At 40.8% G+C, this 27,473-nt stretch overlaps 1 protein-coding gene across 2 annotated transcripts in view; it reads right to left on the bottom strand.

The window, feature by feature from the left end:
- Positions 1-27,473, bottom strand: part of SLC24A4 (solute carrier family 24 member 4) — a 165,121-nt gene that overhangs the window by 90,900 nt on the left and 46,748 nt on the right. The window lies entirely within an intron of this gene.

The following is a 27,473-nucleotide window of genomic DNA, read 5'->3' as shown; positions in this document are numbered from 1 at the left end:
TTTCCAACCTGCTCAACTCCTTCACCATATAGTGTATATGCTTATGTTATTATTATTATTAACCTTTATTTATAAAGCGCTGTAAATTTACACAGCGCTGTACATACAATCTTTTTAATTGGACGGTTCCCTGCCCTCAGGCTAAGACTTGATTGATATTCTGTTGCTTGACTCACTTTCTGGAGTTATTGCTTGGTGGCTGTGAGCTTGGTTAACATGAGCAACAGAGATATTATTTAGAGGTAAAGCTCATCTCCATCTCTTCATCCAACAGATTCTGTTTCTGAGCTCTGCACATAGGCTTGATTCAGATGCCCAGTAGAAAGCTGCTATGATACTCTCTTAGTGCCTTCTCCTATTTTTGTCCTGGTTGTTGTTTTTCTCAGATATAGTAAAAAAGAAAGAAAGATGCAAGGTATCACCAAATTAAAATATCCAAAAGTTCAAATCAAAAACAATAAGAATAATCTACAGAACAACTCCCACCCCTAAGAACAAATTGCAGGGATAATCAATTTGCCTAAGGCCAATTCTTTAAAATGAGCCAGTCACATAACATCAAATACTTGGGAGCAGAGAACCTCTTAACCTGATACTGCAAATATGAGATTGTCAGGGATAGACATGCCTCACAAGAACAATATTCCACAGATGGAGGGAGCCACAACCAAAAAGGCCCTTCCTTTTGTTACCATTCTCTAAATGTCTCTCCTGAAGAAGGTGTATAGAAGGATTCAGATATTAATTTCTGATTATTGGCAGGATCATATCAGGATAGGAATTCCATTACTTATTGGGAACTTGAGGTAAACACTGCATATTGGGATCCCAAGGAACTGGACAGCTGCAGCCTGTACAGCTAGGCCAAAACAATGATTAGAAAGCCATGGTCACTGCATTCTGTACTATGCATTTCCCTCCAATTTTCACCTATGCTGTTCACATATGTAAGTGGATTTGCCAGAGCAAAAACCGGAGAGGGCTCCTGTATCTTTAATGGTTGTTTAGAAGAGGGAGTTTCAGCAGTTGCTGCTTGTTATTTCATTGCATGATAAGCAACACTTGCTGAAATTCCCGTTTCTACTAAACCATTAAAGGTACAGCAGCCCTCCCCAGTTTTCAATCTAGCAATCCTCTGTGCAAGCGCTCTTATGTGTGCTCATTAGTCAGTTCTGTAAACCAATTTACCTGTTATTTTAAGCTTTCACCAAATAGTCCAGCCAGTTACAGTTTGGTAAGAATACTTTTAGTAAACTTGTACACATCATCCACAGTGATGATTCCCAAGATTATCTTAGACAAGCAAATTAATACTAAAACTGTTAGTCTTCCATGCAGATAAGCCCTCAGCCCACATAAACAGATATTTCAAGGCCTCAAATGGGATGTAAATCTTGGAAGGAATTGCACTTTCATGCAAGAGGCATGTTTTGGTTTGTTTATCACAGAGAAGGGTAATCAAAATGGAGAATAACAGGAGATATGACAGAAGTATTTCAAATTATGCATAATGTAGAGAAAATGGAGGAGGGAAACATTTATCCTTCTTGCACAATCCTATAACCCAATGCAACTGAGCTATGGGAGACTGAAGACAAAAAAAGAAAGTATCTTCTCACACGGTACATGGAGTTTTCTGTCACAAGACTGGAGCAATTTCTACCAATTTGTTTAGCTTTACAAGGGGGTTAGGCAAATGGTGATAGCTACACAATGCCTCCAGAATCACAGGGATTATGCCTAAAACACCAGTTATTTGGGGGGGGGGGGGATCATTCCAGGACAAGACTTCCTGGCTATGGGCTTGTCATAGATATTAGCAGGGATATCATCCAAAATAAGGTGCTGGATCAGATAGGCCCTTGGTCTGATCCAGCAAGTCTCTTCTTGTGTTGTTACTACCAAAGTTGTGGCAGGACAAAGACCTATTGGCAAGCAGCCACGGAAGAACACCCACACACAAGAATGCTAAGCAACTAATTTGTTGAGAATCCATATCAGAAAACAAAGAAGCAGCCCCACAGAAATGTCTCAAGGAGACCTGAAGTTGCTTAGAGCGCCATAATGCCAAAAGCATTTTAAAATCTGTTTGTATTAGGAAGAGGCCTGATCTCTGCTGTTAAACATGTGTACATTATCCCTGCTGGGAACAAAATTTAATTCACCTCCATGAAGGAAAATTACATTACGAATTAATCTAAGAAGGAAATTAAGCTAGATGATATCATTGACAAAAATGAAGGTAAAATAGTTTACAGGCTTGATTGGTGCATGCTAGAAAAGGGACAGAAAAGGGCAATTCACACAACCCTGTGAAGTAGGGCAGGCTGAGAGATGGTGGTTGGCCCAATATCATCCAGTAAACTTCATTGCTAAGTAAAAACAATTAATCCACAGTCCTGGTCCAGCACTCAGACAACTGTATCATAAAACTCTCTTCTACTTGCAGGCTTCCCAGATGTGTTTGGTTGGCCACAATGGAAAGAAAAATATTGAATTAGATGGAACACTGGTTTGATCCAGTAGAATTCTTCTTAAAATATATATTTCATAATGTAATATTGTACATAACTTCTCAGAAATAAGACCATGAATTTTAATTATGCTTATAGATACATGTGCACACTCAGAAAGCATTTATTCTTTAAACCTGGAAATACTGCAAATCTGTTGGAAACAATTTTGCATTTTATAAACAGTTCCTTTCTATTAAAAGAGACCTTCTTACATTTCTCCTGTACCTAAAAAAATCTCTCTGTTGCTTTCACTTCTGCTTGAAGTCTGAATCCTACCCCCTTCCCTGTCTTGAGATGATGGGAGTCCAAGTTCTCCTTTTTAATTACCTGCAATATATTAGTGGTGGTCAGCTGTCGTCGCCTCCTTAGATGGGAGGGGGAAGGTAAAGCACAGTGAGGGATTACACAGAGAACTATGTAAAGCTGCACAGTCTCTCACAAGACTTAATTGTGGCTACTCACAGCTTAACATTCCTGACATTTTTAAAAAAACTTTTCATAGAAGTCTGAGCATTAGACACCTAGAATATGCACAGCAAGTCCATTTGTAATGGCTGAAAGCCCTGCACTTAATTTGTGGCAAGAAAACCAAAAATTATGATACCTTGGTTATCTCCAGCAACTTTTACAGCTGCTAAAATTACTATTTCCCTATGCTGAGATTCACCTATGTAGCAAAAAAAAGCTACTGTGTTGGACTTCCATATTTGAAATCCCTGTAGTGAGGTGAAACACCTGCTGAATTGCTTCTCCCTTTATTAATCACAACTGGCTAGACCTGGTAGGGGTAGATGGAAGCTGGAGTCCAACTGCAGGACTACATATTCACCAGGCCCGCCTTATGAACTCTCATGTCAACAGTGTGGTGAATCTAGTCAATGGGGTGGAGTTCAGTCCAAATTTTAAAGGCGCTATTCAAGGTAACAAACTATTGAGGGGCAAACTTTAAAGTCTAAACTAAAACCCAGTATGGATTCACCACTCCACTGACATGGAAACCATAATGTGTTACTTGATCATGTCTTTTCAGACCAGCCTAACTCATAGATTCCACCAGGGCTCTGTTGCTTCTATCCTATGCTGTTATTCTGATGTTAAAAGTGCTGGTACAAACTCCATGGGGAAATAAAAACATAATAAGATAGTGTACAGGTAGTTCAAGGTGATTTCTCCTGCTCTTATACTTTTCACCTCCACTCAGGTTTAAATTCCAAATTGGGCAGAACCAAAAAGGGTGCTGGTGCTCCCTTTTCATTATTGTTTAGGAAGCACCAAAGGCAAAGGAGAAATAGGTTATTAAAAGTGTGGTCAATGTTGATTGAAATATTGCCCTCACTCTCAGTTGTCTCTGTGATGGCAATATACTGTCAACCTTACTGGCTCTGCAGTCTCCTGATGTCACTATTTGATCTCTGACTGGCAGAGATCAGTATATCTGGAGAAAAAAAATACACTGGGCTCTTGATATCTGCTGGGATTTGATTCCAAGATCCCCTATGGATACCAAAATCCATGGATGCTCAAGCCCCATTAAATACAATGGCATAGTAAAAATGTGTCCCTTATATAAAATGGCAAAAATCAAAGTTTGCTTTTTGGAATTTAAATTTTCTACAAAATATTTTTAAGCCATGGATGCTTGAATCTGTGAATAAAGAATCCATGCATATAGAGGGCTGACTATATTTTTAAAATAATGCTGTAAATGGAGCTGCAACCATTTTTTATTAAAAGTCTAAATTTTATTAATAATCTTTTTTAAAAAACGATTCACAGTTAGGCTTGCCATATCCCGGCTGTACCCGGGACAAACCCGGGTTTTGGGGGCCTTGGATCGTCCCCGCCCGGGTTCAGCAGTTTGTCCCGGGCCCAAGGGGCCTCTGGCGCACTTCCAGGCTCGGCCACAGCTCCTTCTCCTCTCAGCGTGGCCAGAGGAGCTGCCTGCAGCACCTCCACTGACCACAAGGGGCAAGAGGAGGAGCCCAGGTAGGAGAAGGAGCTGTGCTGGGGCCTCGGGGGTCACCACCGCCATTTGCACGCTTTCGGTGCAGAAATGGTGGTGGGGTAAAGAGGGGGGTTGGGGGTTGGGGGGCCTCCGTGGCTGCTGCCGTGCTAAAAGCGCAGCAGCAGCCATGGAGCAGAGAGAGAGGCCCATAGGCCTCTCTCTCCGGTGGCGGGGGGAGGGAGTTTGGGGGGCACTTTTGGCGCAGCAGCAATCACGGAGCAGAGAGAGAGGCCCATAAGCCTCTCTCTCCGGTGGCAGGTGGCGGGGGTTGGAGGGGCTCTTTCACCTCTTCCTCTTCTTCCTCTTCCTTCTCTCTTTCTCCTCCTCCTCTTCTCTCTCCTCTTCTTCCCCCTCCTCTTCTACTTTCTCTTCCTCCTCTTCTACTTTCTCTTCCTCCTCCTCTTCCTTCTCTTCCTCCTCTTCTTCTTCCTCCTCCTCCTATTTTTACCTTCTTTTTCCTATTCTTCTTTCTCCTCCTTTTCTCTTTCTCCTTCACTTTTCTTCTCCCCCCTTCTTCCTCCTCTGCTGCTGCTGCTGTTGTTGTGTGCCTTCACCTCCTTTCCAACTTATGGTGACCCTAAAGAGTTTCCTGGGCAAGCTTCTTCAGGGAGGGTTACCATTAGCTACCCCTGAGATGCTGAGAGAGTGTGACTTGCTGCCCAAAGTCACCCAGTGGGTTTCCATGGCCGAGCTGGGGTTTGAACCCTGGCCTCCCATTGTCCTAGGCCTCTACAGCATAAGGTACAATACTCAGTTATTCTTTGTTATTGTTTACCTTCAAATTATTTTCCCCTTATGGAGACCCTAAAGCAAACCTATCCTGGGGTTTGCTTGGTAAGGTTTGTTCAGAGGTTTGCCATGGCTATCCGCAGAGGAGGCTGAGAGAGTGTGACTTGCTTGAGCTTCAGGTGACCCAATAGGCAGGGAAGTGAACCCTGGTCTCCAGAGTCCTAGTCCACCACACAAAGCTACATCCCACACTTCTATCCAGGACCAGGAAGAATATTAAAATGTCCTCCATTTTGAGCATGCCTAAGAAGCATGCATTTATATTAACATTTTTTAAAAAACCATCAAATTTTTTTGTGTGTCCTCCATTTTTTTAAAAATGTATCCTACATTTGAAAATGTTGTCCTACATTTGTCCTGGTTTGAAGGTCCTGACTTATGGCAACCCTATTCACAGTAAAATCGAATTTCAATCTTTTAATAAAGAAAAACAAACTTAAAATAAGGGGCAGTAATCTGGCTTGCAGTATAAAACATTATGATTATAATGCAGTAGTATCATGTATACACCATCGTACATCTCACCTGAATCATCCATTTTAAACTACCCAGCTATTCCTATTCTTCTGTTCTGTGTCCTATTACTACTCAACCTCCACAGGCATTCAGTTCTCAGTTTCTGAAGAATTATGTCTCTATTAATTAAACAAGCAAATATGAAGTTGAAGAGTTTCACGGCTGGCATCCATAGTTTTTTGTGGGTTTTTCAGGCTATGAGGCTATGCTCCAGAATAGTTTATTCCTGATATTTCACCAGTAGCTGTGCCTGGCATTTTCTCTGAAGATGCCAGCCACAGCTGCTGGTGAAATGTCAGGAATAAGCTCTTCTAGAACAAAGCTTCATAGCCTGAAAAACCACAAAAAACTAAACAAGGAAATATTTACTTTTGATTTAATAGAGCAACCCTGTTCCAGCCTTTCTGGAACGTTTTGTACAGCCAGTTTTCATGTAAGTGGCCTTATTATTTTTATATGTGTACAGAGAGAGCCAAACTGTTCACCAACTCAAAGAGCTATAATTCTGTGATGCCAAAGACACATGTGGATTATTCTCTAAGCATAAAATTTATCTGTCAATCAATGTATTTTAATACAAGTTGAGTCTCCTTCATCTGAAATGCTTGGGTTCAGATTTTTTTTGGAATTTGGAATATTTGCATATATATAATGAGATATTTTGGTGGTGGGACCCAAGCCAAAACATGACATTCATTTATGGGTTGTATATGCACATAACCTGAAGTTATTTTTATACATAATATTTTAACTAATTTTGCACAGGAAACAAAATTTGTGTACATCAGAATCAAAGTCTGTGAACCACCAGAAAGCAAAAGTGTCACTATGTCAGCCACCCATGTGGACAAATTTTGATTTGAGAGTATTTCAGATTACAAAATTCCAGTTAAGGGAAACCCAACCTATATAAAGTAATCACGTAGTATGTGGACTTGTTCAGGAAATGTATGGATTGCAAAATAGGAAACTTGATATAAAATAAAAAAAATTAGTATAGTGTGAAAGCCAGGAGATCACAGCAAGGGAATATTCAAATAGTACAAGCAACGACTGCTTTGTCCTTTGGAAGCCATTTTAATTTGTGTTTTTGTCTTTGGACTCGAGGTGTAAAGGTGTTTTGTCTCAATGTGTTTTATATTTGTTGTGTATATATTGCTTTTTATATACAATAAAGATAATAAATAAATAAATAAATAAATAAATAAATAAATAAATAAATAAATTTGTACTCCCTTAAAATCACTCATCCAGCAATAAGTTTATAAACACGAGAACAGGGGGATATTTTTGTCTACCACCAATGTTCTATTTTCACTCCTAAATAAAAATGCACAAAACTTTAACCATTTTCTGAAACATGGGGGGGGGGGGGGGATGATAAAAAAAATTGTCTGAAGCATATAATCCAAAATCTCAAGTTCATATTGCTGAAGGGACAGAATTAATATGAAAGCTGGGATGGGAGCAGATAGTTCTGCTCTCCCCCCCCCCCCCAACAAATGTTTCCAGAAAGAGCTTGAGTGTCTACAACAGAAGTGAGGAACATTTGGTTCTCCAAATGCTCTGTATTGTAACTCCCGAAATCCTTTAATATTGGCTATGTTAGCTGCTGCATCTGGGAGCTGGAGACCAAATGACATGAAGGGCCAATATTTCCACATGCCTGATCTATAACCTTTCATCAGATGTAGTTCTCCCTGCTAAGAAAAGATCCGCATTAATTATGCATGAGAACACCAGATACCATAAAAAGTCTTGCAACATAGAGAAAGAGAGAACAAAAAATATACATACAGTACTAGATCCCAAGACAACATAGACAAAGGCATAAAGAGGTGACAACTGACAACTGTTGGACTGCGCTACTTTGCTAGACTATCCTGGGGTTGTCTCTCTGGCCAGACAGTTACTGTCCACCAACTCAAACACTGCCTCAGCCTGATTAGGAATCTGGGTGTGAACTTGAAAGTTGACCTCACAACTTCCTTTCTGACTTGTTCTTTCCATCAAGTGACAATAGCAATAGAAAGTGAATAGGAGGGATTCTGCCTCATGGATGGAAGGTGTTGTCTAGTCAGGTTCCAAACACTTCCCTGGTCAATGTTTGCGTGTGTGTGTGTGTGCCTTCAAGTCACCTGTTGACTTATGGTGGTCCCAATGATTTTCATAGGGTTTTCTTAGGCAAGGAATCCTCAGAGGTGGTTTTGACAGTTTCCTTCCTCTGAACTATAGGCTACTGTATCTGGTATTCACTGGCAGTCTCCCATCCCTGCTTAGCTTCCAGGATCAGAAAGGATCTGGTGCATTTAGGGTAGGCTCTACTTCTAATCCTGCCAGCCAATGCTGTTCTTGTGATTCCTGTTATCCAAGATGCTGAACAATATACTCAAAATGGAGTCAGTACCTTGGATAGTTCCTTTAATATTATTGAAAAACCAAAATGGATTCATGGCCCTACTGACATGAAAGCAAATAAAAAAGAGACAAGCTCCATGTGCTCTAAGATGGTCAACTGTTTATAAGAGTTTTAAAAGCCCAACATGTTTCGGCCACACTAGGCCTTCCTTGGAGGCTGAAAACAAATATAAATACACTTAAGATATAATATATAAAAAGATAGGACAACACTCATGAAACTGTGATCAAAAATATTCATACAGTTCTAAACAAAGTTATACATACCCTTCAAAAGAATTTATCTTTTTCTCTTTATCTCTATGGTCCTGTATTTTGGAGAGTGTTCACAACTCCAGTGAATTCTTTTCAGGGGCTTGTATAACTTTGTTTAGAACTACATGAATATTTTTGTATCACAGTTTGATGAGTGTTATCCTATCTTTTTATATATTATATCTTAAGTGAATTTATATTTCTTTTCAGCCCCAGACAAAGGCCTAGTGTGACTGAAACACATTGGGCTTTTTAAACACTAATAAACAGTTGACCACTTTTGAGCATGTGGAGCATGTCTTCTCTTTGCTGCTTAGCTATGTGATCTCAGTTCCTTACCTATACCTACTGACATGGGAGCCATCAACTGCTACTGCCTGGCTGCATCAAAACTGAATAGAAGCATAAATTAGTAGCTGTTGCCCTTGTTTGCTATTTGTGGGTGATGGCCAGTTGTTGCCTGTTGTGCCACCCAATTTGCTGAGAGCAGAATGAAAACCCTCCATCAGTCCCAACTGTGAATTTACACAAGGTGAAAAACAAGCAAGTTTCAAAACTACTAACTGTATATTCTGAACATATTTGTACTTTTTAAATAAAAAAAGCCCAGGGGAATACACTACAGTTCATATCAAGAATATGCACACAAAGAATCAGAAAAGGAGGGTGGAGGAATCATATCACTTTAATTGAATGAATATTTTCTGAAAGCAAAAGCACAAAGTTTCAGGAACATAACAGAGTCCATTCTCCCCCAGATAGTATTTAACAAGTAGCTATGAAAATTCACTTGAAGCTGGATCCTCCACATTGCCATCACAGTAGCATGGAAGGGTGGTGGTATTCCGAAATCCTGGATATTTGTGAGCTGTGATTGCCATGGTAACTGTGGTTGTGCATTACCTCATGCTTTCTTCTGACCATGAATTCCTGAAATCACACCAGAGCTTGGAAAAATGAAGACTACATTCTCAGAGTCCACAGTCAAAATTGAACAGAATTGAGGAATTCACACTGTGGTATTATTTCACTGAATGGAACAATAGAAAGGTTGTCATCATGCAACAGCCAGCCATCATGACCACCAGATGGGGACTTGCATTGACTTTGAGCCACACAGTATAAGGCCAGAAAAGGAAAATAAACTTTGTAGCTCAATCAGGAAAACAGAAAGCATAAACTCACAACTGCATAGAAAAATGTTGATATATGTGACTCTGACTTCATCAGGATGGAGGAACAAAAAAGTCTCAGTTCTTGCTATTGCTATCATATGATCATAATGAAATGGAAATCAATCTTAATACTTATAGAAGAGCATTTCCCATGGAACACTTTATCATAAACTGTGATAATGACACAAACTTCTTCAACTGATCAAGGTAGAATTTTAGAGGTGGAAGCATCCTTAGAGGTCATCTAGCCCAACTTCTGGCTCAACTCAAGAATCTTCCAATAAGAGCATCCCCAACAAATACTCATCCAGCCTTTGCTGAAATACATCCAGCAAACCATCTCCCATCCCCTGACAGTCTGTTTCACTGCCAAACAACACTCATGATTAGAAAGTTTCTGCTAATTTTAACAAAAATCTCCTTCTTGGATGTATCCACCCATTAGTCACAGTCATGTTCCTTGGGGCAAGAAAGATATGTTTCATTTCCTATGTAAAAGCCCTTCAGATATTTGAAGGCAGTTATCACATCTACATTTAATCTTCTCTTCTGTAGGTTAAACAAAGCCAACTCTTCCAACCACTGCTCTTGTGACTTGGTTTCCAGACTTCCTCACCATCCAGTTTGCCCTCATTAGACATGCTCTGACCCTAATTATACAGAATCTTTCTCAGCCAGAGAGAAGTTCCAGAGCTATTTATTCACATAACAGCAAGAATAACAACAACAACATAATGTATGACTAATTTTTTTAAAGCTTGAAAGATTTCGATAGAGCATGCTAAAATCAGCATTTCTCCACTTTAATAAATAAATGACTATGTACCTACTGTATCTTCTAAAACAATTTAAAAAATAGAGACAATATAAAAATAATCAAAAGCATTTAAGATAAATATGATGTACCTATGGATTTTATCACAGGGGGGAAATCGGGGGTTTAAACAGTGAAAATCACGTGAAAGTCACGCAATCGCAATTAATATTTTCACACACATTGTGATTAAAGAGACATTATCCCGGGAATAAACAGGCAATAAGCAGGCAATAAACAGCAACGATTCATTCATGGGATTTTCCCATGAATGATTTGTTGCTGTTTATTGCCTGTTTATTCCCAGGATAATGGCACTTTAATCATGACGTCGTGTAAAAATGTGAATTGTGATTGAAAGATTTTCACATGATTTTCACTGTTTAACCCCCGATTTTTCTTGTGTAATAAAAGTCCTATGAGACTCTGAGGAAAATTAATGCAGTGTACTTTTCTTCTTACATTACTGATATACCTGGGACCACTTAATCCTATGTATAGCTAACTATGGCCACTTTCTTCCTGGTATGATCCTTGCTCATAGACTCATAGGCTCACAGAGTTGGAAGAGACCATAAGGGCCATTAAGTCCAACCACTTGCTATGCAGAAACACACAATCGAAGCACCCCCGACAGAGGGCTATCCACCTTCTGTTTAAAGACCTCCAAAGAAGGAGATGCCACCACTCTCCGAGGGAGTGTGTTCCACTGCCCAACAGCTCTTACTGTCAGGAAGTACCTCTTAATGTTTAGGAGCAATAATCTGGCAAACATGTTTGTGTTATCAGTCACAAGTGAGAGATGAGTGTTTCATGGCACTGACTACATGTCTCGCATTTGTGCTCGCAATACAGAAAAAGTCAAACAACCAGCAGGAGTCTATCTGGGCAGGGAAATAAAGTGTCTGGCCATGCCCTTGCCCATCCCAAAAGACCATATGAATAGGGGGGCCACATGTTCTATCTTACAGAGGGCAATTCTTTATTTGATGATCAGAAGATAGTCTTCTACTTGAGGATGTGCTTTATGTGAAAGCCTGTCTGGAAAGCAGACTGACTCGCCTACTCATAATCTCCCCACTATGGTGAGTTCAGAGATTCTTAAGCAGTGGTCTATACCTATCCCTAGGATTTTAAGTAGTCCATGAGTGGGGGAACTAAAAAAAAGAATCTCTCCTCTACAATTTTCTTCTTCTTGCTGCTGCTGTGTGCCTCCAAGGCTGTTGCCACACTGCAGAATTCATGCAGTTTGACACCACTTTAAGTGTCATGATTCCATCCTATGGGATACTGGGATTTGTAGTTTGTTGTGGCACCAGCATTCTCTAACACAGAAGGCTAAATGTCTCTCCAAACCGTAACTCTCAGAATGACATAGCACAGAGCCATAGCAATTGAAGTGGTGTCAAGCCAGATTATTTCTGCAGTGTGGATGCAGCCCTAGATTCTGGAAGTGCTTGCCTGGAGTGCCAGAACTGCCCCCTCCATTGCTGTTTAATTGTTCTTTTCTGTTTTTAAGTTGCTTTAATATTGTGAAAAGTTTATTCACAATATTATTAGTATTATCAGTAGTATTAGTATTTCTTTTTTTAAATTGTAAGCCACCTTGCGTCCCAATTTGGGAGGAAAGGTGGGACACACATATATAAAAATCGATATAAAATAGAGTGGCCTAATCTAGCAAAATATGGTAAAGATGAACAATAACAAGAACAAGGGTCACAGTTCATTCTTCAGCTCTGTTTTATTTCAGGCTTCACAATAGAAATGATGGGACTTGCATACCTTCAATGCAGATACTGGTAAACCAATGTCTTCCAGTGCCTCCACAAGCATTTCAGGCAGGCTGGTTGCCCTGTATCCATGCCCCATGAACATTCACATGTTTCGTCTTCTCTCCCTACTAATGTATTAAAAGGACCTCAAATTAAACCATCCACGGCTTGAAAACATTCAAGAATATATAAATTTCAAAAAGCAAGCCTTGACTTTTACGATTTTATATAAGGGATACCACTTTTAGTATGCCATTGTATTTAATGGGAGTTGAGCATTCATGGATTTTAGTATCCATGGCGGATCCTGGAACCAAACCCCTGGAGATACCAAGGGCCCACTATAATACAAAAGTACTCCAGAATAAAGGAGAGAGAAAAAGAAGGGACAGTTTCTTGGAAATAAGCAGCCAATCTGTATTCCAGATAGACAGGTTCTGTCTGCTTCAAAATGCAAACCCAATTTTCCCCCAGAGCTGACTCATCCCAAGCCATAGTTATGTTTGGATTGTACATAAGGAGAGCACCTCTGGAGTGGCTTTAATGCTCTAAAATGGTACAAGTTTACATCTTGAAAATGCTAAATTCCTGTAATACAAGCTATCAGAGGAAACATGCTGGAAACTGTTCTGTATGGGAATGCAGTTCAGATCATGTTGAACATTTCAATATCATTTTTCTTCAAGACCCAACTTTTCTGATAAAAACTTTTACACAAGCTCTACTCCCCTGCCCGACTGCAATTTGGCCAGTAACTACCATATATTACTTCCCTCTGTACCCTCACTTCCCCATTCTTTCCTCTGTTATTTCTCTTATATTAAAATTTAGACTACAAGCTCCTAAAAAACATTGATGGCACAATCACGATTATTAATCCAATTATTATAATGCTATCCATGTGTCCCAAGTAATTCAAATTTTAACTCTGGGGTGTTTTTTTTTCAGATCTTTGAAATGTATGAATTTGCTGAGGTTTGTCTGTTAAATATTTTATCTAGACAACAAAGAGATAGACTAAATGTGGGATGTGCATGGGAGACAGTGCTTGGAACAAATGGGAAATAACATTTTAAGCTTTAAAAAAGCAAGATAATGATTATAGGATCGACACATGGAAACAGAGAAGTAACAGCAGGCTCTTACAGCCTTGGGTTTGTGTTTGGGGCAGTGGTAACCCAAGCCACAATTGCTTCAGTTAGTAAGCTACAAGTGACATACTCCAGAGTGGTAATGATGCTTCGTGCAGCATTTCAGTGGCATCACTAGGGTTTGTGTCACCCATGCGGTAACTCATCATCTCACTCCTCCATTGACCTCCTCCCATACTAGACCATAGAGAATCCTTACTAATGTTTTTTTTACAAATATTACTAATAAATTGTAATTCCTATAAATCACTGAATTTAATAGCAATAGTTTTCATTAACAACTAACCAAATTTAAATTATACCTTTAAATTAAAATATCATACACACAGCCTAAATGCATTTACATGTACGTCATTCCATGTGGTTAAAGTAAAAATTTGGTAAGATATTTAAAAAAAAAAAAAAAATTTAACACACACACACACACATATATATGGAGGCCTCTCCTTTGCCCTCCCACTGAGCATCACCCCACTCACACCATCTCTTTTGCTGAGCCCCAACATTTTAAAGGAATGCTGGTGAATGCCCCAGCCTGCTTCTGCCAAAAGGCAGATGTTTGGGGAGTGTCACCCCATCCTTAGCATGTCACTTGATGAGGTCTGAACCATCTGCACCCCCCTGCAGCATTTCCAGCAAATCGGGTATTGTAAGGTCTCTCCAGTGTGGACTTGACATTATTCTGCTATCTATTTTGTTGTTGTTGTTGTTGTATACTTTCAAGTCATTTTCAACTTATGACAACCCTTACAACAACAAAAAATGAAACACCTGCTCTGAGGATCATCCATTAGCAAAATTTTCATTGACACCTGGAAATGCTAAAAACACAGAATTAAAAGATTATTCCATAAACAGCTTACACAAATGATTTCTCCCGCTGTTTCATTACATGTCTTTCTTTCTCTTTGTACAGTGTTACATGAGAGCAGAACAGTAGTGTGAAAATGTTACTATTAATTCTGTATTCACTTTCCTTTTTTAAAAAAAATAGAGTGACTGCTCTAATTTCAAATACAGTAGACAAATGTCAGCAATAATTGTTAACTTACCACTACAAAAATGGGTGAATAAGAGACACACAGTTAGATTCATACTCTTAATATGCACCATGACTTGATACAAGATTCAGTTTGTTATATTTATATATAATTTTAAAAGCATGTTTCTAACTTTCAAAGAGATAAATGTGAAGATGTAACATTTATTAACTGGATAAAGACAAGGTTGCCTGTTAAGAAAAATCCAGTCTCCACATATCAAGATTTTTATAGAGCTGACTCAGTTATTTTCCACTTTTGAATAGAACAGTTCTCAAAATACAGATACATCAGAATAACTGCAATCTGTCCACTACAAAGAAATAGAGTTCCATAATCCTGTTCTATTATGCAGATGTCCTGCTAATTATGCAAATCAAGCCTATTAATTCAGGCATGTCCTTCCAATTGCTTTGTGCTTGTTCCCAGCATTTACCACAAAGGCAGTTGAAAAAGCTGTAGAAAGATACCTGGCCATTTGCTCAGATTGAAAGAGTGGCCAGTATTGCTAATTCTGCCTGCCTTTCTCCTCTGAGCCTGAGAACACAGCAAATCGCATTTGGAAGAGATAGGGAAGATTAGCATGTAGTACTGTCCTCATTTCTACAGCTCCAAGAAGCCATGGTTGTGCACCTGCTCCTCATTCAAGTGAAAGCTTAAATTCTCAGGATGAGAATGAACACCTTGTTTTCCTCTCAACTCTAGGATCACAGGCAATTGTCCGCTGATGATAAAGAACATTTCTTTGCCTTGTTGTATTTAGCCTTGTGTTAGACAGAAATGTAATATGCCGCCCTACCATTAGTAACTGTTTTATGCAACAGATGTTGTGGAAGTGGCAGCCCCCAGGCCATATCTCCTGAAACCTTTGGCTATTCCCTAGTGATGGAGAGCAGAGCTGTATGTGCCACATGAATCTGTCCCAAGGTGTTGGGGAGGAAACTATCCCATCATTTGTGCTAAAATCAGTTCCCAGTCCAGTTTGTTTCTGTATATGGAACAGGAGATGGGGGCACAAGTTTCTTCTTTGCCTCTGACAGTATAATATGCCGTACTGGTCCTGTCTGCAATCACATCCAAAAGCATGGTGGACAACTTGTGGGCCTCCAAAAGTTGTTAAACTGCAACTCTCATAATCCCTCACCATTAGCTATGGCTAGCTAGTGCAGCTGGGAGTTACAGTCTAATAATATTGGGTGGGCCATAATTTGTCCAGGAGCCAGTGTGGTGTAATGGTTTTGAGTGTTGGACTATGGCTCTGGAGACCAGGGTTTGAATCCTGGCTCTGTCATAAGAAACCACTGGGTGACCTTGGGCAAGTAACACTTTCTCAGCCTCAGAGGATGGCAATTGCAAACCCTCTCTGAAGAAACCTGCCCAAAAAAACTCTGTGATAGGTTCACTTTAGGGACACCATAAGTCAGAAACTACTTGAAGGCACACAACAACAACAATTTGTCCTCCTCTGCACTGAAGCACAGGAATGATGGCAACCTTTGTAGTATAATGAGCATGTATGCACGTGCTGTACAAATGCATGTACAGGAGTCTATATGGAAAACAGCTCCTTCATAAGAAGTGGCTGGCACTATTATGAAAAAATTGACCTCCCTGACTCATCAGTCTATCAAGCCAAATAGTTCCTCAAGGGACAAAGCAAAGGTCTTTCATGGCTAGCAGGGCTGGGATCCCTTAGCCAGACACTGAAGTGGGACTGTCTGTGTACAGTGTGCTCTGTTACTGAGGACACTCCTCCTCCTTCATGTTGTTGTTGTTGCTGCTGCTTTCTGGTCTTGGTGAGGTAAGGATTGATCACATTAGATTATATGTAGAGCCACTTCTGAACCTTCTGTATCACTGTTTCAACACTCTCTTATCCACTAGTGCAAACTGGAAATTACAAAATGGGACTGTCCCAACAGGGACAGACCTATTTATCCCGATCTGGAATATTGAGGAAGAGAGGCTTAGCTCAAAGGTGGAGAAGCAGCATTACTATAGGAATTGTTAGACTACAACTGTAACTAGTCCTTGCCAGTAGTCATGCTAACTCAGGGTGATAGGAGTTTGAGTTTGAGGAGCATTTGTGTACCCATCCCTGGTTTAATTCTTTATCCTGTTATGTACTGGGATATATTTCTTTTAAATAAGTCGGCAGCTTCTTTTTGTTCATGAGTGTGGACAGGAGGGGGGAAGCTACCAGCTCCCACCCCCCACCCCCCAAACACTAGTAACCTGAGCATCTTTTATTTTTTCTGGAAAAGTGGGGTATGAATTTAATAGGTATATAACTCAGACCTCTCTGATCTTGTTTTGCAGAATATGCCAGGGAAGACTGCACAAGAGTGTATTGGTTTCTCAGCTGTTGTACAGACAAGCCAGGCAGTGCAGAACAAAACGTACACCCACACACACTCCTTCCTTCTATTTCTCACCATCTCTCTCTCTTTCTCAAATGCAAACATTGTACAAATACCTGTCATTGCTTCTGTTCCCTTGAGCTAGCAAGACAAGCTGAGGCTGAACTGCAAGACAAGAGATTCCAACCACATACCTAGAAGGAAGGCAAGGCAATGACATTCCTTTCATAATGGAAAAGCAGTCTGCACTCTTTGGCATTCAGCCTGAGAACCTCTCATTTTTATAGTAAAAACTGTTTTTTAGAACCCCGCAAGTTCATAACACTCTTCAGCATGGAAAAAGTTTTGCATCATTAAGTCCCTTACAAGAGTAGAAAGAAAGAGCTAAGCAATCCATTCTCAGGATCCACAAAGGGAAGATGAAACTGTCCACAAATAACCTTTCTCTACACAAAAGGCCCACAATCCAGAAACACAGTGCACCATAAACAGGCTTAAATTACCATATCCACGTGCTTGCAGAGAAGATAATTTCAAATCTCTCTAGAAATTACTTGCTCAGGAGCAAGATTGTTTATTTGGCTAGAATACTGCCAGCACACACACACACACTCCACTCATATTCCCAGAACAACAAGGCCTAAAGAGAGAGAGAAAATATTGGCAATTTAATATGTTAAATGGGCGGTAGATAGTATGCCTACAATGTGACAAAATGAAGATGGAATGAGTTTATCTTCTGCTGCAGAGACGAACACAAATAAATCGATTCATATAATCATAGAGTTGGAAACCCCATAGGCCATCAAATCCAACTCCTCGTTCAATGCAGGAAATCCAGCTAGGGCAAACTTTTTTGAGCTACTGCCTTCTTTCCTCTTGGGTGACAACCCTAGTGCTTCTCAATGCCTATTTCTTTATATTAGGTCTACTGTTATACTGCAAATTCAAAACAATCACTCTCAGTTTTCGCTCCCATTACACCCAGTCACTTTGGGAGCAAGAACCAAGCAGTTGGCTGAGCTGCAACTGAGAAACCTCTCATCCACGCTGCCCTAGCAGCAAAGACTAGTACAGTGAATGGCATCTTGGTCACTGGTTTACTGCTGTATTGCCTACTTGGTTGCTGCTCTCTTTGTACTTGGGTACCCTGGGAGCAGCAACCACGGAACTGGCTCAGCAGCGACCAAGAACTCTTTCGCCTGTGCAAGCCTTTCAGGAAAGAGTGGTGTGGGTGAGAGGCTTCTTGGTCATTGCTTGACTGGCTGTTCAGTCGCTACTCTCTTTGCACCTGATTCCCCTGGGAGCAGCAACCAAGCAGCTGGCTGAGCTGCAACCCGGAAGCCTTGTAACAAAGGACAGCATGGGGAAGAGGCTTCTCAGTCACTGCTGGACCACCTGCTTCACTGCTGCTCCCAAAGTGACTGGGTACCAAGGGAGTAGTGACCAAGCAGCCATTTGAGCAGTGACCAAAAAGCCTCACACCCATGCCACCCTTTGCTGCAAGGCTGGCATACTCTTCGACACTTCATAGATGAAACCAGGACACATGTGCTCAACCAACATCAGAGTGTGGTCAAAATGGTGTTACTAATAAGAAACAACACACAAGCCAAGAAAGGCTGCAGCCGCACACAAGTTGCATACAAGCTAAGACAGGCTGGGACATTTTAAAAGCAGCTGAAAAAGTGGGACATCAGAAGGCCAATCCGGACTGTCCTTGCCAAATCAGGACAGTTAGAGAGTATGGGGCCAACTGGTGACAGCTCATTTCAATTAATAGTAATTGACATATGCAAAATTCGTGATATTTAGCAGGTAACGAATGGTTGAAGAATGAGCAACTGCTGGGTTGAGCAAATGCCAGGTGCTGGGGAATGCACTGTGTCTCCACACAGGTCTCTCGGGCTGTAACTTCCATTATCAATCCCTATGCTCCTTCCTACCAAAAATACATTTTGCCCCAAATAACTATTAAACCAATTTTGCTATGCTTCTAGAGTGGAGCCTCACCATTTTGGACTATACTGTACAAGCCTTTGTTCAACAACAACAGCAACAACAAAAAGGAAGTGAAGGAAGATTGGGAAATCTGTTCATTTTTTGGTTTGTAGAAACACAGAAGAGCATAAATCTAGATGTAAAAAAAATGTAAATACCAACAGATGCTAAAAAGATGTAGTCTCTCCATAAAGCCCTTCCCAACCAGGCATCTTGTAGGTGCTTTGAATTATAATTCCCATCAGCACAACCAACATGACCACAGGTAAGGGGATGATAGCAGCTGAAGTGAAAACAGTGGAGAGCATGCATTTTAGAAGGCCACTCCAGTTCATTATATATTTCAAGAGCTTAGAAAGGTTTCCTTTTTAGACTACATATTCTCAGAATTTCCCTAGCTATGACCATTCTATCTGGAGAATTCTAGTAGGGAATAGACAAAAAAGTAACTGTTCCAAGCTCAGAGTACCACTCTTCATACAGTCCTTCCAGAAAACATGGCACACATTTCCATCTCCTTTCCTCTTTCTCCAGGAGTGATTAAACCATTTGTTGTTGTGTGCCTTCAAGTCATTTCTGACTTGTCAACCCTAAAGTGCCAACCCTATGGCAACCCTAAAGTGGAACTATCACAAGAGGATTTTGCTTTTGTCTCCCTCTCCGACTGAGAGAGTGTGACTTGCCCAAAGTCATGAAGTAGGTTTCCATGGCCTAGCAGGGATACAAACACTGGTCTCCCAGTGTCTCAGTCCAACACTCAAACCACTATACCAGACTTGCTCTCTGGAAGCCATTTATACCTCCTTTTTGTTTCTTCAGGAGAGAAACTGGGCATAAACATTGCCTAGCAGAACAATCCAACTTCATAATCTTTTCAAAAGCCTTTTGGCTAACAGCAAACTCCTATCCAAAAGATCAGCTCATGCTTTTGGTCAAAGAGCACATGTATTCACACACCCGTGGACTTAATGCAGAATGAAAACACAGTGTAACTCTGGCTAATCTTATAATTACAAGAGGCTTTTGTCCATGGTTGTTAAATAATAATAAGATCCAGCGTCTTAGTTCAAAATATGAAGTCACCATATAACCAAAATAGCATATGAGGGAAAGAAAGGAAGCTTTGCTACATAACATTTATTTAAATAATAATATGTAAATCCATAAAAGTAAATGATAGGGTGGGAGGAAAGACAATTGACATAGCTCAAACTTTGTCTTAATACATTCAATTCTTAACAAATGTAAAATGCTTGAGACCAGAAATATTTTGGATTTTAGATATTTATTTATTTATTTGGATTTTGGAATAGCTCTATTTAAATATACATAATAAGGTATCTTGGAGATGGGACCCAAGCCTAAACACAAACTTCATTTATGTTTCATATGTACCTTATACATTAGCCTGAAGAAGGTAATTTTAAACACAGTATTTTTTAATAATCTTGTGCATGAAATAAAGTCTGTGTACACTAAACCACCATAAAGCAAAGGTGCCACTATCTCAGTTACCCATGAAAAAAGTGTTGGTTTTTAGAATATTTTGGACTTCAGAATTCCAGATAAGAGAGACTCAACCTGTACAAATTCTAATGTTAACAAAATCAAAGTGCAGTTAAACAAGAGTGACCATCTCAGGTCAACTTTTATCATCTTAGTTGCTGATATTGTGCCTACAGAGAATAGCCACACTCCAGTAGAAGAGCAAATGCTTTGCACGTAGAAAGTCCCCGGCTGAATACCTTGTATTTCCACATAGGCTAAAAAAGAACCTTATCTGAAGTACTGCAGAGCAGCTGCCAGTCAGTGTAAACAATGGCCTCAAACAGACGGGCCAAAGAAGCAGTTTCAGGTCGCTTTGGGGGCATGACATTTAGATGATACACACCCCTGAAGCGGCCAGAAACTGTGCTGCGGCAGCTCTAAGGGAGGAAAAGCAGGACTGAAAAGAAGCAGAAATAAACTGCTCCAACCCGGAAAATGTGCACCTTCAACCCTTCCTATAAACGGAGAGCTCCATCCTAACCATAACCTTACAATTACAATATCTTGACCAAATGCAGGGTTATGACTAACATAGTCAATTTTTCCCTCTTGTATAATTTTTAAAACCTTTCCCTGATGAAGAAACCAATAGAGCTTTGAAAGCTTCCACCATATATAATGTGCGTTTTGGGTGGTTAAATATAGGTATCACTGTCTTGTGGTTTTTTGGATGTACAGTACTCATAAGGTTTAGACTGGCAACCTCAGGAAAGTAACAATCAGGTCTGGGCCATTTTTTTCTGCTCTGACAGACACTGTCAGGGAGTGTGTCCACACTGCAGAAATAAAGCAGTGACACTATCCTACAGAATCCTGGGATTTGTAGATTGGTGAGGCACCATAGCTCTCTGACAAGACCATGCTGACTACCTTACCAAACTATAAATCTCAGGATTCTACAGGATGGAGCCATGACAGTTAAAGTGATGCCAAACTGCTTTATTTCTGCAGTGTGGACACATTCCCTGATAGGTTGGATGATGATGACAATGATGATGATGATTCACAGACTCAACCACTCACTTACTGTTTCTGAATCTAGTTTGTAAGCTTTCACACAATAATTATGGCACACCATATATATTTTTAGTGTTTATAGTTTCCTTGAGGTAAAATGGAAACCATGAAGGTTTTGCCACTGAGGTAATGCACTGCAAACTAAGGTTTGCCATTAGTGGAAAAATCAAAATATGATATGGTGATTCAGAGTGGCAGGCAATAAGGAAACAGTTGATGACTTAAAAAAAAACAAACCACAAAATGACAAAAGATCTATCTATATTTAGGGGGGAACTGAGTACAAAATAAGATATGAATTTTAAATATCTACAACTATAGCATCCAGCTTAGAATTCACATAATGTGCTCATTGTAAAGTATGCAAACATAATGTTCAAATCATATAATCAATGTCAAAAGCTGGAAAATATTTTTAAAAAATACATTTTGCTTTTCCCCCCTCTGGAACAGGGGTAGCAACAATGCAAAAATCCACTTTCTACTTCTTAAGTAACATTATTTATTTTACATTGAGACTCTGAAACTAGACAATGCATTTCATAACAAGATATTATCCAGTTACAAGAAGGGTCTATTTTAAAAGGTTCTTAATTGAACCAATCTGTTTCAGACCAATATTACAATGAAAAGATGCCAATGGATTCAAATCAAGAAAGATAGGCTCTGTAAATTGATGTCCGTATAAATACCCTCCAGAAGAATAGCTGCTGTGGCTTTGGAGCATATGGTAGTTCTGCAATTGTAAGTTTCTTTATCTAAATAATTAATAGAATCATAGAATCATAGAGTTGGAAGAGACCACAAGGGCCATCCAGTCCAACCCCCTGCCATGCAGGAACTCTCAATCAAAACACCTGACAGATGGCCATCCAGCCTCTGTTTGAAGACCTCCAAAGAAGGAGACACCACCACACTCCGAGGGATGTTTAAGAGGGACAGAAGACAATTCACTCCTACAGAGAACTTGTTCCACCTTAAGTCAAACTATTTGATGTACCTGTGTCTAACAAAGATTTGTTGTTGTTGTTGTTGTTGTTGTTGTGTGCCTTCAAGCTGTTTCCAACTTATGGACACCCTAAGGCAAACCTATGAGGGCCAGTGTGGTATAATGATTTGAAGTTTGGACAGACACTGGGAAACCAGGGTCCAAATCTTGGCTGAGCCATGGAAACCCGCTGGGTGACCTTGGGCATGTAGCACTCTCACAGCCCCAGAGGATGGCAATGGCAAACCCCCTCTGAAGAAACCTGGCAAGCAAACCCCATGACAGGGTCACCATAACTCAGAAATGACTTGAAGGCACACAACAGCAACAAAGGCAAATCCATCATGGGGTTTGCTTGCCAAGTTTCTTCAAGTTAGCCATGGCTGCTGAGGGGAGTAGCTATGCCAGATCCCCAAAAAGGCACTGCCTCCCCCATCAGTGTCCACTTCTGTGGGGGGCAGTGCTATGGCTCCAGAAGAGCCATTTGGTGTCTCATGCTGCTGCTGGACAAGTGAGAAAGGGACAGATACCTTTTCTCGCTTGCCTAGCAGCTGTGCCAATGGTATATACTCCCCTCTGGGATGTCACTCAGTGTGGTCCACACACCCCACATCCTCCTGAAGACACGACTGCTCCAGAGACTAAAACATGGAGCAATGGATTCAAGCTACAGGGAAAGAGATTCCACCTCAACATTATGAAGAACTTCCTAACAGTGAGAGCTGTACAGCACTGGAACATGCTGCATCTGAGAGTGGTGGAGTCTCCTTCTTGGAGATTTTTAAACAAGAGACTCGATGGCCATTTGTCTTGGGGTACTTGGTTGTGTATTCCTTCATGGCAGTGAGTTAAACCTGATGGCCCTTAAGGTCTCTTTCAACTATATGAGTCTATGATTTTATGAAGCATTTAAAATTTTTCCATACCTTGGGTCAGTCACTATTCATAATGCAGTCAAGAAAACAGAAGACTACGTCTTGGAAGGGCAGCTATGAAGAAACTAGACAAGCTCTCAAGTACAAAGATACATTTGGAATACCAAAGTCAGAATTGTCCATACCATCATCTTTCTGTATGGTTGTGAAAGTTTGACAGGGAAGAAAGCATGAAAGTTTGATAGGGAAGAAAGCATATGAAATGTGGTGTTGGGGAAGAGTTCTACTGAAATGAGACTAAGAGCAGAGGAAGCCTGAACTCTCCTTAGAAGTCATGATGACTAAAGTCATACTGTTGTACTTTCGATGTATCATGAGAAGTTATAACTCACTAAAAAGGTCAATAATAATGCTTGGCAAGGTAGAAGGCAGTAGAAAAAGAAGATGACCACATTATTGGTGGTTAGACTCAATCAAGAAAGCCATGGCCCTGAGTGTACAACAGCTGAGCAGGGCTGTTAGGACAGGGTAACTTGGAGGTCTCTCATTCATAAGGTTGCTATAAGTCAAAGTTGGAATGATGGCAATTAACAACTAACAGCAACAAATGCATGTTTTTAAATGTTTTAGCCTTTTCTGTTTTTGTTTTTAATCCTGGTGATTTATATAGTATGTTTTTATACTATTCAAATTCTTCTGTTGTTTTTATTTGGAATTATTTTAAACTATTTATATTATTTTAATTGTATGCCATCCTGGGATATCATGATAGAAATGGGATAGAAATATTTTAATGAATAAATAAGCAAGCAAACAAATAAATATGAGTCTTGCTAGATCAGCCTCTGGAAAGCCCACAAACAAGACATGAAGGCAAAAGCTCTTTCCTGCTGTTGTTTTTGAGAAACTGGTATCTGCCTGTATCACATCTCCAATCCTCGAGACAGTGCATAATCACTGTGACTCGTAACTGTTGATGGATATTCCCCAATGAATTTGTCTAAACACCTGTTCAAGACTGTATCCAATAGTGCTTCCAATAAACTACTTCAAGTAGCAGCGTGGAGGGAGGATGGTGCAGGTACAGGATAATTTCTCAAAAAGGTCTTCACAAGCACTACTGTACTAAGAATTCACTTTTTCTCGGTTCCCATGTTTTCCTGCATGGATTATCCATCTGTGATCTTTTGATATGCCATGATGTAAACATATAAATATGTTTCTCGGGGAAAGCGGCCTCTGTTTCATATAGGCTCTCTCTTTCTTTCACAGATAGTGGGTTAGAACAGCAGTTTTCAAACAGTGGGCAGAACCCCAGGGGGTGCACAAGGTTGCTCAAGGGAGGCACGAGACTTGGAGGCCCTGATCCTACTCCTCTTCTCAAGCTTTTTATGTGTAAAATTTATACATGCATTCAGTTAAATATTGAATTAACTTAATTAAAACTGTTCTAATTTGAACAATGTTATTTCCTTATAAAATATTAAAATATGAATATACAGTCGGCCCTTCTTATACACAGATTTTTTATACATGGATTCAAGCATCCACGGTTTGAAAATGTTGCAAAAAAGTATAAATCTCAAATATCAAACCTTGATTTTCCATTTTTTATAAGGGACACCATTTTGCTATGTCATTATATTTAATGGGACTTGAGCATACACAGATTTTGTTATACACAGGGGATCTTGGAATCAAACCCCAGCTTATAACAAGGGCCCACTGTACAAGAAAGTGCAAATGAAAATACACACATTCAATAAACAAAATATTTTTATTAATACATTGTATAAAGTAGTGGATGTGATGTCCACATGTAGATGTAAATGGTGAGTCCCAAGGGAAAAAAGTTTGAGTATCACTGGGATAGAATATATGAAAATTTGAGAGGTACTGACTTACAGGACCTGGGACACTTTTGCACGACACAGATATACCACTGTGATTCCACTTTCACCACCATGGCTACATCCTGTGGAATCCTGGGGGACAGATTGTCCCTACCAAATTAGAATAGTTGAGAGTCCACACTTTTGGGCAGATGTTGACAGACCTTTACGAAGCCCCAACCCTAACCCCAACTCCAAATAGTACTTATAATTATCGGCCAGTTTCACTGCTGCCATTTTTGGGGAAGGTGATCGAGAGGGCGGTTGCAATCCAGCTTCAGGGGGTCTTGGATGAAACGGATTATCTGGACCCATTTCAAACTGGCTTTCAGGCGGGTTATGGGGTTGAGTCGGCCATGGTCGCCTTGGTCGATGATCTCTGTCTGGGCATCGACAGGGGAAGCGTGTCCCTGTTGGTGCTCTTGGACATCTCAGCGGCTTTCGATACCATAGACCATGGTATCCTTCTGGGGCGCCTGGCAGAGGTGGGAATCGGGGGCACTGCGCTCCAGTGGTTCCGGTCCTACCTCTCCGGGAGGTCCCAGATGGTGCAGCTGGGAGACGTGTGCTCCGATGAGAGGGCCCTTAAAACTGGGGTCCCTCAAGGAGCCATTCTGTCTCCCATGCTATTTAACATCTACATGAAACCGCTGGGAGAGATCATCCGGAGACATGGGGCGCGGGGTTATCAGTACGCTGATGACACCCAGATTATTTTCTCTATGTCTCCGACTGATGCAGTGACTGAGGATGGCGTCTCTCCTCTCGTGGCCTGTCTGGAGTCAGTAATGGGCTGGATGAGGGAAAACCGACTCAGGCTGAATCCAGAGAAAACGGAGGTACTCGTGATAGGTTCCCCTGGTCCAGGAATGACGGTGGTTCCACCTGTCCTAAACGGGGTCACGCTCTCTGTGAAGGACTCCGTGCGCAGTCTGGGGGTGCTTCTTGACTCGTCCCTTCACCTGACTGCTCAGGTGAATGCGACGGTCAAGAGCACCTGTTATCAGCTTCGACTTATTCGCCAGCTGCGCCCATACCTGGCCCAGAGGGACCTTGAAACTGTGGTACATGCCCTGGTAACCTCGAGATTGGATTTCTGCAATGTACTCTACATGGGACAGCCCTTATACCAAACCTGGAAGCTCCAAATGGTGCAGAACATGGCAGCTAGGCTGGTCACTGGCACGTCCAGGGCCAGCCATATAACACCGGTTTTAAAAAACCTCCATTGGCTGCCCATTCGCTTCCGGGCGCAATATAAGGTGTTGGTGATGACCTATAAAGTCCTAAATGGCTTGGGCCCAGGATACCTGAAGGACCGCCTCTCCCCGTACATTCCGCCTCGCACCCTCAGAACATCTGGGCAGCAACTACTTAGGGTTCCCGGGGCGAGATTATCCTCCACCTCTAGGAGGTCCTTTTCCATCGCCGCCCCGGCCCTTTGGAATACGCTGCCCATAGAGCTCCGCTCAGTTACCTCCCTGGCCCAATTCAAACGGGATTTGAAAACCTACCTGTTTCAAATAGCATTCCCCGATTAAGTCCCTATAGGCCCCCCCGCCGCACAGGCCGCACAGGCAATGGATTGGCTAACCCGGGGGCTTTTGCTTTTGTTTTGTTTTTTGTTCTGTTTTGATTTTGTTTATTGTGTGATTTATGTAATTTTTGGTATGGTTTTAACTTGAATATTGTGTATTTTAACTGCTGTAAACCGCCCTGATCTTACAGAAGGGCGGTATACAAATAAAATGTTTATTATTATTTATTATTATAGTCATACAGACCTGACACTCCTCTCAGAAACAAGAAGTAGCTCAACTGTAGCCCCCACTTTGATTCTTTCTTGATTCTTGCCATTCTCCTTGACATAGCACTGCTCCAAAGAGCTACCTTATGGCCTAGACTAGGATGGCAGAAGGCAACCATAGGCAGAATTTGATGTCTCAAATGCCTTTTTTTTTTTTTTTTTTTTTTGCTACTGTTAAACCTGTAGCAACAGCTGTAGGCAAAAAGCATCAGGTTACATAGCTATCCCCAAAGTAAGGGAAGGGAACTGATATGGTAGACAAAGCTCTGCTGTGTTGCTCCACCTAAAGTCTTACCAGTCCTTGAGATGGCCTATTTTGCAGGAGACATCATTCACATGAGTTGACTTCATTGTGGTCCCAGCATCCCAGTTATTATCTTATTGAAAGTTCCACCAGACACTTTGAGTTATACTGAGAATTTTCGGGGAGCTTATCACAAATTCAAAGTTGGTACTCAGTGCAGAGAAAGATGGTTTTCTTAACACAACCACAGCTGATTGTAAGTTAGCTATGAAGGGGGGGGGGGTTTA

Source organism: Sceloporus occidentalis, unplaced genomic scaffold (genome assembly GCF_023333645.1).
Source record: "Sceloporus occidentalis isolate IW3139 unplaced genomic scaffold, rSceOcc1.0.p SCAF_4, whole genome shotgun sequence".
NCBI lineage: Eukaryota > Metazoa > Chordata > Lepidosauria > Squamata > Phrynosomatidae > Sceloporus > Sceloporus occidentalis.
This window is presented reverse-complemented; position numbering and strand designations above follow the sequence as displayed.